Source organism: Gracilinanus agilis, chromosome 3 (assembly GCF_016433145.1).
Source record: "Gracilinanus agilis isolate LMUSP501 chromosome 3, AgileGrace, whole genome shotgun sequence".
Taxonomy (NCBI): Eukaryota; Metazoa; Chordata; class Mammalia; order Didelphimorphia; family Didelphidae; genus Gracilinanus; species Gracilinanus agilis.
In genome coordinates this window covers 339,328,104-339,346,145 of record NC_058132.1, presented here as the reverse complement: position 1 = coordinate 339,346,145, position 18,042 = coordinate 339,328,104, and the positions used below count along the sequence as shown (strand labels likewise).

At 38.9% G+C, this 18,042-nt stretch overlaps 1 protein-coding gene across 1 annotated transcript in view; it reads left to right on the top strand.

The window, feature by feature from the left end:
- The window catches only part of LOC123241539 (kalirin-like), a 685,986-nt gene that overhangs the window by 391,146 nt on the left and 276,798 nt on the right, over positions 1-18,042 (top strand). The gene's annotated exons all lie outside the window — the stretch shown is intronic.

The window sequence follows — 18,042 nt, the reverse complement described above, 5'->3', positions numbered from 1 at the left end:
AGAGGGAAAAAGAGAGAGAGAGAGAGAGAGAGAGAGAGAGAGAGAGAGAGAGAGAGAGAGAGAGAGAGAGAGAGAGAGAGAGAGAGAGGGGAATGCTCTCCAGGAGAAGTAATTTCTAAACAAAGGTAATAAACATAATGAATAAAAAACCAAATTAGATAAAAGACAAGATGCACTGTCATGCATTCCCAAGCCTCCTGCTTTTCCCTCATCTAAGTTTCTGATGCCCCTGAAGTGAAGTCCATTTTAGTCTAATTCTCTTGTTGTATATCATAGAAAGATGAGGTCCAGGAATGCCTGAGGTCACACAGATAGTAAGTGGCAAAGACATAATTCAAGCCTATATCCCCTAAATTCTAGTGGGCAGCTCAGTGGCTCAAAGAATTAAGAACCAGGATTAGGGATGGGAGGTCCTGAATTCAAAATCTGTCCTCAGACACTTTCTAGCTGTGTGACCCTGTCCAAGTCACTTATTCCCCAATTCCCAGCCCTTACCTCTCATCTGCCTTGGAACCAATACACAGTATTGATTCTAAGATGGAAAATAATGGTTAAAATATTCAAATCTAGCACTCTTTCCTCTGCACTCACTGTCACTAGTAAACTGTATATACCCATCTAATTTCTCCGATCCTGCTTCTGACTATGCTCCCAGACATACACATAACCCTCCCAAATCCTCTCTGGTCTTTGGGCCAAGAGCTGACTGGCTTATCACAAACATTCTCACAGCTCTGTGGAAATCTAATTTGAAGAAGAAGAAGGAGCTTTAAAGATGCTAACATTTCCGTTAAGGCTGTTCACAGATTTTCTCTAATTTCAGCATGCATGGACAAGTATGGACAGTCACTTTCATGGCTGGTTTAATAATTTTCAGAGTATTTCCTGGGGGAAGCACACTAAGCTGACTCTAGGAGTGAGGACAAAGGCACTCCCCAGCTTCCTTTATCACTGCCATATACCAGTACTGCTCCTGCTCCCACCTCCTCTGTCTCCTCCATCCCTGGCAGTCACAGATTGCTTTCACATTGCTTGACCTACCAGAGGAGCCGATACGACCTGATTGTTGTAAATCAACTGCCCCATTTGGCCCCCCCAGAGGGCACCCTGTGGATTGTGGGAACAGAAGTTGGAAGTTTCATTTAAAGCTTGTCTCATCTTATAGCTTCTGTAGTAAATTTTTAAGCTCAGGCAAGTCTGGGCTCCAGATGTGACTCTCTGGGTCCCCATGTTTCCAGGTGAGATCAGCAGGTTTATATGTACATATTAACCTAACTAAAAACTGGCTGATTCTTTAACCATGGCCAGGTGCTTTATGGCTTATGGGGCTCATACAGTGATGTACATAGTATCTAGGATAACATTAAAGTACAGATTTTAGCTTCCTGCTACAGCCATTACTGCTTTTTCCCCACTTTCTCTGTATGACATCTTTTCTCTTGAGGTGATTTTGAGTCTCTTTCACAAGACATCAAAGAGACACTTGAGAATAACCCAAAATCCATCACCTGGTGAAAAAAAATGACCATAACCAGCATGAAAAAATGAAGCCAGGGCTAGGAATAAGAGCTAACTCTGAGACGTATAGGAGTCAGGACGTCTGGGTTCTAGTTTCAACAATGACCATAACTATAAACATTTAGTAAGCACTTACTGTTTTCCAGATATTATGCCAAGCACTGGGAGTATAAATAGAAAAAAAAATAAACGCAGTCTCTGGCCTCAAGAAACTTATGTTCTCAGCACTACTACTCTCTAGCTGAGTGACCTGGGGTGGGTTATTTCCCCTCTATGGACCTCAGTTTCCCCATTTGTGAATAAGAGGACCTCTTAACTCAGGAGCTCATGACCTTTTTTTTGAATCATGGATCTCTTTGGCAGTCTGGGAAAGCCTATAAACTCTTTCTCAAAGCATAAAATAAAATGATAGGATTATAAAAGAAGTAAATTATGTTGAAATAAAGATAAAATTTTTTTCTCATCCAAGTTTGTAGCCTTCCCAAAATCCATCTGCTGGCCCCTTAGAGGATTCATGGATCCCAGATTAAGTTCCCTTGTTTTAGCTCCTATTCATTTCTAAAGTCCTGTGAGTCTATGAGTCTGTGAATTGTGCAGTGGTACCCAGGGTGTATGTCCTGCTTTGGAATGGACAGGCCATTCTTCTTGAAGAATGTAGTTTAGAGTTCTAACCCCATTGTGAAACAGATGTTATACAACTGATATTATTTTTATTATTTTTATAGTGCTTTAAATATCCCAAAGTTCCTTTGATATACAGGGTGTTCCAAAAATTATTAAAACTGCACTAAGACTTTTGGGAGATCCAGTATTATCTTATTTGAGCCTCACAATAACCTTGGGAGGTAGGTACTACAGGTATCATTATCTCCATTTTGCAGGTGAAGAAACTGAGGCTTACTATCCAGAGTTGTGTATCACCCAGATCAACATGGATAGAACTAATTGTTACATTTTCACTATGAGCACTTGCACCAATGCTACACACCAGGGCTTGGGTTATTGTTTTGTTGATTTCTAGACATAAGAAAGTGGGTAAAAAGAATATGTTAACAATACAGATGAAATACAAAAGTGGGAGCCTTTCCCCCACTGGAGAGCCAGCTCTTAAATATTTACCAGCATCTCTTCACTTAGGCTTTAAATGACTTGCTGATGAATGTGGCGGGTAGAATTAAAATTTTGACCTTTCCTGTCTTTGAGCCCTGAACTTTTTTTCAATATATCATACTGTCTTTCGGGATGAAAGGGATCATGAGGGATTGTTGAAAAAAGAGGGTTGGATTCAGATTAGATGGTCCCTTTTACCTCTATCTACTTTGACCTTTCTATGTCTAGGTGATTTCTAATGCCTCTTCCAGCTCTAAATCCTGTGTTATCAGCAACTACACAGACACACATGAACTTTTGGAGAAAAGGAGTTTTTAAATAGCATCAAAGACCCCAACGATCATTCTATCCAATCCCTTACATGCCTCCACCATCACCTACTCCTGAATGGTTATCGTTCTATTTTTCAACATTTCCAGAGAGGACGATTCCCCAAACTTCTATCCTAGCTCTCTCTAAATCTCAGAAGGAAAATCCTTCCTCACTTCTCCTAATATACTTTACATCTATCCATTCTTCTGTGTCATTTCAGTTTATAGGAATTTTATTAGGAAGGCACCATGCTGTGATGGAAAGAATGCCAGTCTAGGACCTGGAATCTCTTGGTTACAGTTTTCGTCCTGGCTCTACTACTGTGGCTTGGGAAAATTACTTTCCTTTTCTGGGTCTCAATCAATAGATATTTATTAAGTATTTACTATGTGCCAGGTTATATTAAGTGCTCCAGGGTACAAAGAACGGCAAAACACAGTCTTTGTTCTCAAAGAGCTCCCTGTCTAATGGAGGAGACTCCATGTAAATAACTAGGTATAAAATACAATCAGATGTGTAGAATAGATGGAAGGTTAGTTTCAGAGAGGAAGAAGTCACTGGCATCTGAAAGAAGCAGGAAAAGCTTCCTGCAGAATATGATTTGAACATGTCTTTTTTTCCCTATACTTCAGTGGCATAATCTTATTGCACCAACTATTTTCATTTTTATTTTAACTTTATTAATTTGACATAGTAAAATTCCCAGGTAATTCTCTCCCTCCTCCCCACACTAGAGAAGGCATCATTTAATATTTTGTTGTTATACTAAAATGCCCAGGTAACTCCCTCCTTCCCACCCCTCTCTGTATTAGAAAAGGCAGCATTTGATGAAAAGCTATGGACATATAAAATTATGTCTTGCATGTTTCTCTTTATTGGTTCTTTCTCTGCAGGTGGACATTCACAAGTCAGCCTTCAAACACTATTTCTGTACCTGTATATAATGTTCTCTTGGTTCTGCTTGCTTTCCAGGGTTTTTTGTTTTTGCTTTAAATTAACCTGTTCAACTTTTCTCATGGCTCAGTAGTCTTCCATCACAATCATATGTCACTACTTGTTTGGCAGTCTCCAATTGATGGTCATCCCCTCCTTTTCCAGTTCTTTGTCAACAGCAGAAGATCTGCTAGAGGGGGCAGCTGGGTAGCTCAGTGGATTGAGAGTCAGGCGTAGAGACGGGAGGTCCTAGATTCAAACCCGGCCTCAGCCACTTCCCAGCTGTGTGACCCTGGGCAAGTCACTTGACCCCCATTGCCTACCCTTACCACTCTTCTGCCTTGGAGCCAATATACAGTATTGACTCCAAGATGGAAGGTAAGGGTTTTAAAAAAAATTTTTTTTTAAAAAGAGCTGCTAGAAATATTTTGTTTTTTAATTTTAAAAATTAAAAATTAAATTTTAATTAAAATTAAAAATGTCTATTTTTCTATCTCAGAATCAATACTGAATATCAGTTCTAGGGCAGAAGAGTAGTAAGAACTAAACATTTGGGATTAGGCGACTTGCCCAGAGTCACATCACAAGTAAGTATCTGAGGCCAGATTTAAACCCAGAACCTCCAGTTTCTAGCCCTAGCTCTCTATCCTTTGAGACAGCTAGGTTCCCCCGCTATAGATATTTTATAACATACCAATTTTTTTCTCTTTTCCCTGATCATTTTAGGAAATAAACCTAATAGTGGTATTGCTGGGTCAAAAGGTATACATAGTTTTATAACCCTATGGACAAAATTCTGGACTGAACTGAGCATTGAAGAATGCCAGGGAATCTGAAAAGCAGAGGAAAGGAGGAAAAGCATTTCAGGCTTGTGGAATAATCAGTGCAGAGGATAAGAGGGGAAAGTCATTTGCAAGAATCAATAAGTATTTATATAACTGGATTATAGAGTGTGTGGAAGGGAGCAAAGTATAAAAAGACCAGAAGGTTAGAAAGGGTCTGGGCAGCTAGCTAAGGCACACAATGGTTAGAGCACCAGGCCTGGAGAAGAGAGGTCCTAGGTTCAAATCTAGCTTCAGACACTCCCTAGCTGTGTAACCCTGGACAAATCACTTAACCTTGTTTGCCTCAGTTTCCTCAGCTATAAAATGAACTGGAGAAGGAAATGGCCAACCACTCCAGTATCTTTGCCAAGAAAACCCCAAATGGGATCACAAAGAGTTGGCCATGACTGAACAACAACAACAAAAGGGTACAATGAGCTTTAAATGCCAAATGGAGATTTCTCACCTATGAAATGAGGGGTTCAAAGCTGTCTTCCAGTTTGAGTGTTCTGAGATCGTTGTCTGACCAAGAAAGGAGATGAGATCGACTGGCTCCCTTTTTTAGCACCCTCTCAGTCATAAATTACAGGTGTTATATTCATGTTGGCTCCCAGTCTGAGTACCAGTCAGAAATATGTGTCCTCCATGATGTAAAGATTGCTTGCTGACTTTTCCTAGGAGGAGCAAAACAGAAAATTGCTAAAGTTGTTAAGCTTGTGATTGTGAATCTATGTTCCATATAATAACAAATATTCTGAGTTACCCTATCACACTCTTTGTGAACCTTGGCCCAATGAAATAATAAGTGAAAAGTCCTTTGCAAAATATAAAGCATAATGTAAATGCAAGCTGCCCTTGCTTAGCTGGAAGAGGCAGAAGGGCAATGTGATTCCTTTTTTAAATCTGAGTGATTTCACTGTAAATCTTTGTCACTCATTTTTTTCACCCTTGCCTCCTGTCTTAGTATCAAGTTTAAGACAGAAGAGTGGCAAAGGCTAGGTAGTTGGAGTTAAGTGACTTGCCCAGGGTCATACAACTGGGAAATTTCTAAAGCCAGATTTGAACCCAGGTCCTCTCAACTCCAGGCTTGGCACTCTATCCTCTGTATTACCTAGCTGTCTCATTACTCATTTTCATGTCCTGTACTTAGTGTAAAGACTTTGAGACAGCTGTGGTCTTAAGTTGGTCTATGGGTTTGACAACTGAGCATTCAAGAGAAAAATTTAACCTTAACTGAAATGACCAATATATTATACTACCAACAGTGGCATTGCAGTATCTGGTATGGGGTTTGTAGTCCACAGGGCAAAATGATGCTTTCATCTGAAACCATTCATTTTTGCCTTTTGAGGAAAAAATCAGGAATGTAACTGTTGTCTAAAGGCAAAAATTGGCTTTCTGATAAGGTCCCTTGAGCAGCTGTACTTTTACTTAGAATCCAAGTTCATTTTGGATAAAGTAGCTGAGATTGTTTTTATAATCCCAAGTAATTTTCCAGTGTATACTTGGTGGGAAACGTGAGCCAAGGGGGAACACACTAGGGCCTCTTATCAGACATTGAATACCTGGTGTGTAGTAGGGTCTTGGAGAAGGGATGATTAAGATCCTTCAAGGAATATTGGAAGAGCATAAGGGATGGGCCATAGAAGCACAGGATTTAAAGCTGGAAGAATTTTCTTTCATTTAGTTCGAATTCCTCATTCTTAGGAATTCACACAACTTCTCCTGTGGACACTGAATTCTGGGTGTGACCTACCCCTTCTGGAGATAATGGAGCAGCCCAGAGAGTCAGGCCTCTTTCCCCAGGACAACATCAGCAGACTTTGCCGAAGAGCTTTGCCAAACACTGGCCAACCAGGAGGAATGCCCACACCCCTCAGTAAAGTTAGAACTGGTACCTTACATGGAAAAGTGGAACTAGACCAAACCTTTGGAGAAGGATATCATATTATAGTATATAAAGTACCAGGCTTAGAGTTAGGAAGACCTAGGTTCAAAAAGCCTCAAGCTCTTACCAGTGCTAGGGAAAGAGGAATAATTCTTTTTTTCCCTTCTAAAACCCTTCCTTTCCACTTTAGAATCAATACTATGTATTGGTTCCAAGGCAGAAGAACAGTAGGGGCTAGGCAAATGGGGTTTAAGTGACTTGCCCAGGGTCACACAGCTAGGAAGTGTCTGAGGCCAGATTTGAACCTAGAACCTCTAGGCCTGATTCTCAATCTACTGAGCCACCCAGCTGCCCCCAGGAATAACTCTTTCTCTAGGTTGTTCCATCATCTCCAAAAGATGCTGGCCACACTCAGAATTGAAAGTACCTAGGGAAGAAATTGTTTAACCCTCAATAGCTTTTGCTTTCTTGGTTCTAAAATGAGGAATTTGAATGAAGTGAAGGAACATCTTTTCCAACTTGGGTAAATTACTTAATGTCTTTGGGCCTCAGTTTCCTAATCTGTAAAATGAATGAGCAGGACTCAATGACCCTGAAGGTCCTTTGCAGCTCTAAATCTAGGGTTACATAAGTCTTAATTAGAGATCCAATCCATAGGGTCAGGATTTCTGCCAACTAAGGTCAGTGTTGTGGATGTAGTCATGGCAGCTATACCAGGAAGGATGCCAGTCAGGTCTGTGGGCTCTGTTACAATAACCCAAGACAGGGAGAGGATGGAATGATTAGTCCCTTGTATGACCTCAAACATTCCCCCAAGACCTATAAATGACATTTAGAGATGTCATTGTGGACACTAGTCTACTGTGGTTTGCCCATGCCCTAATACATAATAATGGAAAGAGTCAGGAGAAATGATTTCCAGGACTGACCAGTTCTTCTTTTTACCAGCACAAATCATTTTTACCTTATTAGAACTCAGTTTCTTCATCTGTACAAAGAGAAAAAGATATTATTCCACATACCTCACAATGTTTTTGTGAGAAAGGCTCTCTGTTGGCTTTAAAGTTCTATGGAATTGTCATTCGTACTTGAGTGTGATATGTTATGATTCTTACAAATGTGAGTAGATTAGTAGGAAAAATTGAGAATTAGGTGCCAGCTTCCAGACTAATAGAAAGATCTCCTCAAATTAGAAGTGGGGAGCTTTACTCCATAGTAGTGTGTCTACCCCTTGACCTTTTTCTTCCTTCACTGACTCTTGTATAGCCAAAATATATATCACTTAACATTCTTAAAATTATCGAGAAAAAAATTGAGGACCCCCACAAAGAATTTTTGCTTATGTGTTGTATCTATAAATATTTACTGTATTACAAATGAAGATGTCTTATTTTTGTGAAAATGGTTTTGACTTCATGGATTCCTTGAAAGGGTCTTGGAAATCCCCAGAGTTCCCTGAACAACATATTGAGAAATTGTGGCCTAGATGACCTCAAAAATCCTAAATTTCAAGTTGCAAGGGACCTCAGAGATTCATATAGTTTTTCCTCACTTTGCTGATAAAGAAACTTAGGCCTGGGATATGAGGCCACTTCTTTGCTCAAAGTAAAAAAAGTGACAGATGTGGGACTCAAAACCACTTCTCCAAAACATTTGATTTCAGTCTATTTTCCTATAACAATTATTAAATTGTATAATTCACCATAGTCTGGAGTTTTATATGACAAAAATAGGAGTTATAGTAGCTGACATATGTGTGTGTATGCATAATGGATAATCAATAATAGATTAAGTGGGTAAAGAATATCTATTTCCAAGATTTCAACATGCATTTGGGTAGAAAATAAAGTTGACCCAATAATGTGTATTTCTCGAACAGAGTACAGATGGATGATGATCTGGTTCAAAGTTGAAAGAGAGCAAGAGAACAAGTTGCTTTTTTTGGAAATTGTCCTTTTGAAATTTCTTCCAGTCATGCCAAGCTTCCCATGAAGGCAAAGACCCTTCTCGCTAATATTAGAATCTTAACTGTGTTGGGGGTAGCTGGATGGCTCAGTGGATTGAGAGCCAGGCCCAGAGATGAGAGGTCCTGGGTTCAAATTTGACCTCAGATACTTCCTAGCTGTGTGACCCTGGGCAAGTCACTTAATCCTCATTGCCTAGCATTCAACACTCATCTTCCTTGGAACCAATACACACCATTGATTCTAAGGTGGAAAGTTAGGGTTTAAAAATATATATTTTTTCTGAGTGTTGTCATATGGAACTCCACTGCCTTCATAAAATTCAAGATGAGCATTCCCCAGAAGGCAATGGAGAAGAGCATGAAGGGTGTGAGCAGTTGATGACACTTAGCCAAGGATAAACTCTGAAGAACAGGAGTAAATAAAGTCATTCAGGAATTACATGATAAGAAAGAGAGCTGAGCAGGTCACATAGCAGGATTGAGGGATGGCATATGGATGGTCAGAATGCTCCACTGGCACTCTGAGGATGTCAGAAGAAATGAAGGAAGGCCTCCAGCATGTTGGGTGGCCCTACTATGATGAACCTTGGAGAAAACAAGGGCAAGAGGCACATAGGAGGGGCAGGCATGAGTGAGTTGCTATCTCCATTGTTGGAGGGGGTCTCCCAAATGAATGGCATTATAGAGTCATGTGATTTAAGAACTAAGATTGCAAATTGGAACTATGCCCAAAGGGTGTTAAAAGACTGCCTAACCTTTGATCCAGCCATACCACTGCTGTGTTTGTACCTCAAAGAGATCATAGATAAACAGACTTGTATGAAAATATTTATAGCCACGCTTTTTGTGGTGGCAAAAATACTGGAAAAGGAGGGTATGTCCTTCAATTGGGGAATGGCTGAACAAATTGTGGTATATGCTGGTGATGGAATACTATTGTGCTCAAAGGAATAAAGAACTGGAGGAATTCCACGTGAACTGGAAAGATCTCCAGGAACTGATGCAGAGTGAAAGGAGCAGAACCTGGAGAACATTGTACACAGAGACTGATACACTGTGGCACAGTTGAATATAATAGACTTCTCTACTAGTAGCAATGCAATGATCCAGGACAATTCTGAGGGACTTATGAGAAAGAAAGCTATCCACATCCAGAGAAAGAACTGTGGGAGCAGAAAAACACAGAAGAAAAACAACTGCTTGATCACATGGGTCAATGGGGACATGATTGGGAATGTAGACTTTAAGTGATCACCCTAATGCAAATATCAATGATGTGGAAATAGGTCTTCATCAGTGACACATGTAAAACCCAGTGGAATTGCACATTGGCTATGGGAGGGGTGGGAGGTGGGGAGGGAAAGAACATGATTCATGTAACCATGGAAAATATTCTAAATCAATTAAATAAATAAATAAGAAAAAAAGAACTAAGGTTTGCAAAATGCTTTACATTCATTTGATTCTCACTATGACCCCATGAGGAGGGTACTATAGGTGTTAATATCTTCATTTTGCTGACAAGGAAAATGTAGTTTATACAGGTTAAAAGACTTGCTTTGGCCACCCTGCTTTAACCTAGGTCTTCCTGACCCCAGGTTAGTACTCTGCTACCAATTGCTACCTCTTCTCTTCCAGACATAGGTTCTATAAAAGCCTTGTTTTTATTCCAGAAAAGGGGGAAAATAAAAATAACCTTTAAAAGAACTGAACCATATTTCAAAGTGGAAAATAAAGAAAAATGTTTTCATCCACTTTATATGGGTGTTAATTTGTACTCAGAAGGGGGCGGCCTGACCAGAGCTGAATCAAGGATGCCATGAAAGCGAGAAATGCTCATTAACATTCTGGCAGGTATTCATTTCTGGAGAGACAGTCTGCTCCACCGATTTCAGCTAATCATTGAATGAGAGAGCACCAGGCCCCAGGAGCTGGGAGCAGCTCATCCTTTGATCTTCAGTGAATGATTGCAGTGGGGAAAAGAGAGAAATGGGATTTTGTAGCTGGGAAGGGAGGGGAGGACAGCCAAAGGAGAAAGGAAGTTTGCCTCTGCTATGTCTTGCCTATTTCTTCCCCTGTCTACTGGAATTTAGTTAAAGCTACGAGGTAATAGAAAAACTACTGATTTAGGGACCAGAATACCTGGGTTTGAATTCTGGTTCTGCTATTTACAAGCTATGTGATTATAGGCAAGATTCTTAAACCTACCTTTGCCTCAGTTTCTTTATCTATAAAGTAAAGATTTTCACTACCTACTATGTGCCAGGCATTAGGTTTTAAGTGCTAAGATCTGAGTTCATACTTACTAGCTGTGCAACTCAGGCAGATCTCTTAGTCTCTGTTTCCTCATCTGTAAATAGGGATAATAATAGCACCTACCTCCTGGGGTTGTTGTGAAGATAAAATGAGTTAACATTTTTAAAGTGCTTCAGAAACTTTAAAGTGCTATATAAATCCTAGCTATTATTATTATTATTATTATTAACATCATCATTATTAACTAGGGTAGAAGTGACAATCAAATGAAAGAGTGGTTATGAATGTTTAGAAATATTAGCTATTATTATTAACATAACTATCATTATTAACATAACATATCATTATTATTTCTATGATCTTTGGTGTCTATAACAGAAAAATGACCCTACTCTTCTTACATTCTTCAAGAAAGATAGATCACCCTTGCTTCCTGGGCAATATAATGTATGCTGTGCTCCTTCATTCTGCATTTAACCTGTTTGAGGTTTTTTTGTTTTTTTTTTCCTGTTTGATGTTTCTCAGAATCTCCTGCATCTTAGCTGGATAATAGTCCTAGCTGTCCTGGTCCATGAGGCTGAGACTAGAAAAAGAAAAAAAAACCCTAAGCAATCAGGCAAAGAGCAGAATTGGCCAGAGTCATATTCCTACTGTATTCCTAGAAAAGCTTAAACAAGTTTTGTTTTTTCTGGTTGATGCACAGTTCAAGTTTATTTCTGCTATACCAGTGATGGCAAACCTTTTGTAGACCAAGTACAATGCCCCTCCCTACACCAAGTGCTGGGTGTGCCCCACCCCTCTTCCCACACACAGGGAAGGGTTAGAAACTGCTCTCCCTGGATGGAGGGGATGGTGAAGTGAGGAATGTCCTCAGTAATTTTAGAGAGAGGGAGGAGAGTGGTCTGAGTGCTCCACTTCCCTCCAGCTCTGCTGCCCATGAGCCACCCAAGGTACCTCCTATGAACTCCCATTGGTCTACTGGGCAGAAGGGAGGTGATGTGAAAAATTGTCCTCAGGCTAAAGGTAGAGGGAGAGAGAGGAGGGGAGGGGAGCCACTCTGTCCAGAATCCCTCCACCTTTCTTGTAATGAACTCTGTGTCAGGGGAAGGTGGCTACATGCCCACAGAGTGCTCTCTGTGTGCCATCTTTGGCACTCATGCCATAGGTTTGCCATCACTGTGCTATACTAGGTTCTGTCCAGAGAGGTAGATTTTAACACAGCATAAAGAACTTTATAATGTTCAGAAATGTACCAAAATTGAGTGGGATCCTTGAAGCCTTCAAGCAGATGGTAGGTAGCAACTTATTGGCAAGAATAGCTAATGTATGTATCCATCCATCCATCTATCTATCTATCTGTCTGTCTGTCTGTCTGTCTGTCTGTCTTCTATCCATCCATCCATATAGCACCTCAGGCAAGCAAGCAAGAACAAAAGCAAAAGTTCCAGAGGAATGAATATGATCTGTATAGAGATGACTTTCTCTCTCTTCTCTTCTCCTCTCCACTCCTCTCTTCTCTCTGTGTGTATGTGATTTGCAGTGTACTTTACAAATATTATCTTATTTGATCCTTACGACAGCCCTTGGAGGGAGGGGATATTATTATGCCATTTTACAGACGAGGGAATTGAGTCAGGCAGAAGTTGTGATTTTCCCTGGATCACACAGCTAGTGTCTGAGGCTAGATTTGAACTCAGGTCCTCCTGACTCTAGTTTCACTGTACAACCTAGTTACAGGCAATGTAAAGGGGATTCTTATTCAGGTGGGGAATAGACTAGACACTAGACAACCTGGAAGGTCTCTTCTACCATGGAGATCCTGTGATTCCTAAAACAATGTAACCCTCCAGTTCAGAAAGTTTCCATTTCCTATCTTTCCTCTCTTCCCTTCCAAATTAAGTTTAAACCCAGAGCTCTGCATGGCACTCTCTGAAATCCCACCATAATGATTGATTCTCCCACTTTTCCCTTACACAAATCTTCTTCTCCAGTCAAACTAGTCTATTCTTTGTCCCTTAAACAGATTGTGCTCACTCCTACCCCTGAGCTATAGTTCTTAATTTTCCTGCCTCAGGTCCCACCATCCTTTGGGAATTCTTTGGTCCTTCTGGCTCATATTCATCTATGTAACATAAAAGATGAATCGTTTGTCCAGTGTCACCCAGCAGGCTCATGCCAAAGTAAGGCTAAGAGCTTAGGACCCCTGAACGTTATACAGTGCTATTGATACTCTGGCTGCCTCCCTCATGCAAGCAAATTGAGGATTTGCTCAGGGATTTAGGAATTGTGGTTGGATGTGCTATACGAGCCAAGGAACTTAAGCCCTGGTGATGTTAGCCCCCTAAGCCCTAGCCAATGAGTCATGTATCTACACTGGTTAAGTGAGGTCACAGCACTTGAAAAATAATCATCTTTTGGGATTTTCCTTTTCTATGAGGCTCTGGAATCTGTCAAAAATCAAGACATTAAGTCCTCTTTGGGGCTGGTTTGTTTACGTACATGGCTTAGCCTTGGTTCATTGCTCACAGTTTGCAAGGTGCGGTACAGACTGTACCAGATATATTGTTCCTGCCCTTACTTACTCCCCTGTCTTGAGCAACCCTTTTGTGTAGATATCTACAATTGGTGATGATGAAGGAAAAATAGCTTTTCTTAGGAAAGTTCTGAGAGAAAGGAGTGCCTTAGGGGAACTTCTAGGAGTAAGAGAGGGAGAGGGAGGCAGCCCAGCTCCCATTGGAAGGAAACCTGAAGAAGAGATCATAGCAACCTTTGACAATGCTGTGCCTTTTTGTAGTAGCAAAAAACTGAGAACAAAGTAGATGCCTGTCATTTGGGGATTGACTGAACAATCTGTGCTACTTAAAAGGAAAGGAATATTACTATGCTATAAGAGCAGCTAGGTGCCTTTGTAGATAGAGCACTGGGACTACAGATTGGAAGACCCGAGTTCAAAATGGTCCCCGATACTTATTTGCTATGTGATCCCAAGCAAGTCATTTAATTCTGTTCATGTCAGCTTCTTCATCTCTAACTTGAGCTGGAGAAGAAATGGCAATCACTTCAGTATCTTTGCCAAGAAAACCTCAAATAAGGTCACAAAGAGTCAGACATGACTGAAACAACTGAACACAATGCTATAAGAAATGAGGAATAAGAATTCAGAGAAACATGAGAAGGTCTACATGAATTGATACAAAGAGAAGAAGGGTGAACCAGAAAAACAATATACACAGTGACTATGACAATGAATATAGGAAGAAACAAAGTCTGAATGCAAAAGTTCATGTTTTTTTTTAATTTGTTTTCTATTTAAAAACATTTATTTTCTTTCTCTTTTGCTTTTCCCATTTAATAACAACAATAAAAAGAAGTAAAAGAAGATCCCAGTAACAAATATATATTGTTTAACAGAACAAATTTCCTTATTGGCAGTGTCCAAAAATATGTCATTCTTAATTTTGAATCCATCACCTCTGTATCAGGAAAAAGGTTAACATGCTTCATCTTGGTCCTCTGAGAGTGTGCTTTATTATTGAATTGATTGGCATTCTAAAGTCTTCCAAAGTTGTTTTTCCTTATAATGTCATTGAAAAAAATTATCCTTCTGGTTCTGCTCAGCTCACTCTGCATCTGTCCTAGAGATTTTCCCAATTTCCTCTAAAACTCTTATGGCATAATAATATTCTATTGTATTCATCTGACATTGTTTAGTCATTCACCACTAGGTGAGCATCCCCTTTGCATCCAGTTTTTGTTACCAGGAAAGGAATTGCTAGGTAAATTTTATACAAATAGGTCTTTTCCTATTCTCTTCAGTCTCTTGGGGATATATGTCTAGTTGTAGTAGTGCTGGGTCAAGATTTTGCACAATTTAATAATATTTGGAACATAGTTCCAAACTTCTTTCCATAATGATTAGACTGATACACACTTCTACCAATATGCGCATTAGTCTGGGGCAGTTAGGTGACTCAGTGGATGGAAAACCAGGCCTGGATATGGCAGGTCCTAGGTTGAAATCTGACCGCAGATACTTCCTAGCTATGTGACCCTGGGTAATCATTTAATGCCAATTATCTAGCCCTCAATTCCTCTATCTTGGAATCAATACACAGTATTGATTCTAAGACAGAAGGTAAGAGTTTAAAAACAAACAAACAAAAAACCCACTAATGTGCTTGTTGTTTTACTTCCTCTTCCCAATTTTTCCCTTTCCTCTTGTATATATCATTTTCACCAATCTGATGACCATGAATTAGAAGCTCAGAGTTGCTCCAATTTTCATTTCTCTAATTACTAGTGATTTGGACTATTTTTCATAAGGTTATTTGTATCTTGAATTTCATCCTATGAAAAGTTGCTTTTAATATTCTTTGACCATTTATCAATTGAAGAATGACTCATGCCTATGAATTTGAATCAAGTCCTTATGTGTCTTGAAGATAAGACCTTTAGCGGGCAGCTGGGTGGCTTAGTGGATTGAGAGCCAAGCCTAGAAACCAGAGGTCCTAGGTTCAAATTGGCCTCAGACACTTCCTAGCTGTGTGACCCTGGGCAAGTCACTTAACCCCCATTGCCTAGCCCTTACCACTCTTCTGTCTTGGAGTCAATACACAGTATTGACTCCAAGATGGAAGGTAAGGGTTTAAAAAAAAAAGATAAGACTTTTAAAAAAGAAACTTAATGGAGAGATTTTTCTCCCCAGTTACCTGTTTTCCTTCTAATATTAACTACATTGGTATTATTTGTGCAAAACCTTTTAAATTGTGAATAATCAAAATTGTCCATTTTATTTTTTATGATTTTCTTTTCCCATTATTTGCTCATGAACTCTTCCCCTTATTCATATATTAAAAAGAAACTTTTTTCCTTGCTGCTTTAACTCACTTTTGATATTACCTTTTATATCTAAATAATGTATCCATTTGCAGTTTATCTTGTTATGTAATATAAGATGTTGGCATAAAACCTGATTTCTGCCAAATCGATTTCCAGTTTTATTGGTAATTTTTATTGAAAAGTGAGTTTTTATTCCATTTTCCAAGCTCTAAAGTTTTAGGCTAGAAAAAAGGATTTTCAAGTTCTCACTGAATGCTAGGCACTGATTCTAGTTATTAGAGATTCAAATACAAACAGATAAGATAGTCCCTGCCCTCAAGAGAAGAAGACAAGACACAAAAGAGAGCTAGATCTAACTTAAAATATTCAGCTATTATGTTTGTTTATATATATTTTATATATACATTATATATTTATGTACATATTATATTATATATGTATTACATATTATGTTATATATGTATATATTACATGCATACTATATATTTCTCCTAACCTGTTCCACTGATCTCTACATTTCTTAATTAGTACCAAAATGTTCTGATGATCACTGCTTTATAGCATAGTTTGAGATGTGATACTGCTAGGTCCTCTTTCCTTCTTTTTACATCATTATTTTTCTTGAAATTCTTGATATTTTGTTTTTCCATGTGAAAATTGTTATTTTTTCTAATTCTAAGAAAATAATCTTTTGATAGTTTGCTTTCTGTGGCAACGAATAAGTAAATCAATTTAGGTTGTGTTTGTCATTTTTATCATATTGGCATGGTCTAGGAGTAATTAATATGCCTCCAATTTTTTATTATTTCTCTGAAGAGTGTTTTGTAGTTGGAATGCTACGTAATTATAATATAGTCACCAAGTTTCTTCCCATAAAAGAGATAAGAAAATCTACCGCCCTTCCTATTTTGCAGAGCTGGGGAATCATGAATGTAGAACACTATGTATACTGCACTATTTAGCTGAACTGATTTTTAAAATGTAGTTGTCACATGGGATGTCTCTCTGGGTGGTGGAGGGAGAGAGGCCATATTTGGAAATGAAAGGATGCAAAAGCAAAAGATAATAATGATGAATTTTTTACAGTATTGGGATAGAGAAAGAAAGTGATATGCCTTTTGAACTATATTCTCCTTCTGCTGGGCATATATTCCAGATCTGTAAGAGACATCTCAAATAGAGCAAAATATTCTTAGCATTATTTTTTGTAGTAATAGTAGTAGCAAATAACTAGAAATAAAATGGGTGACTACAGACTAGTGAATGACTATTTATATTGTGGTATTTGGAGGCTGATTTTTGTTCATTTCAATTATATACATTTCTTTGAGACATGACCCTGCTTGGGGTTTTATTGGCAAAGATGCCATTTCAATCTCTAACTCATTTGACAGATGAGGAAACTGAAGCAAATAGGTGAAGTGGCTTGCCCAGGATCACACAGCTAGAAATGTCTGAGGCCAGATTTGAACTCAGGAAAATGAGTCTTCTAGACTCCAGGCCTGGCATTCTATCCACTGAGCCATCCAGTGGCCCCACTATTTGAAGATGATAGGATATTATTGCACATGAGCAGATTACACATGAATTGAGATGAATAGAACCAAGAGATAATATACATGTGTGTGATTAAAAATCTTGAACCCTTGGACTTCATCTCCCAGAATCCTTTTCCCTTCATCCACGTTACATCCTCACGTTGGGTAAATAAGTTGTGTGTAACTCAGCCCATAACTCCGAGGGATGACTCTTCTCTTCTCTCATGACCTTGGCTGGGTTAGTTCCCTCTTTGCTCTAGCTTTTTATTTTCCTTTACTTCAAGTGATTATTAATAAATCTTATAAAATATAATACTCGGAGTTATTGTATATTAATTTTTAAGCCTACACATGACACCAGAAAGGTATATGAAAAGAACCCCAAAATATTGCTTATTGCTTCATTTAATTATAATGCTCAATATGAAGCGGTCAAAAAGAAAATACACCTTCTTTTTCCTGGAAAAATCAGAATAGTGTGAGTGCAAAATGTTACATCCTCTGGCCCCCACTTGGTTACTGTGTCTCTTGGCTTTGCATTACTATTCTGCTTAGTTACAAGGGAGTGGATGTGTCAAACTTATGGCAAGACTAGGAATTTGTCTCCATGCCATTTCCAGGGCATTTGCAAACTGGTCAGGTTCTATTCCCTGCCCCCACCCTCTGCTTTCCAATTCTAGGTCCCTTTTGTTCTTCAATCAGAATGTAAGCCTCTAGAGGGCAGGGACATCTTGTTTGCATGTATTCAAATTTCTAACCCCTAATGTCCCCTATAGTGCCTGGCATTCAATAAATGCTTGAAATTTTTTCAATTTTAATTTAAAAATTTTAATTCAATTTAAAATTAAATTTTAATTT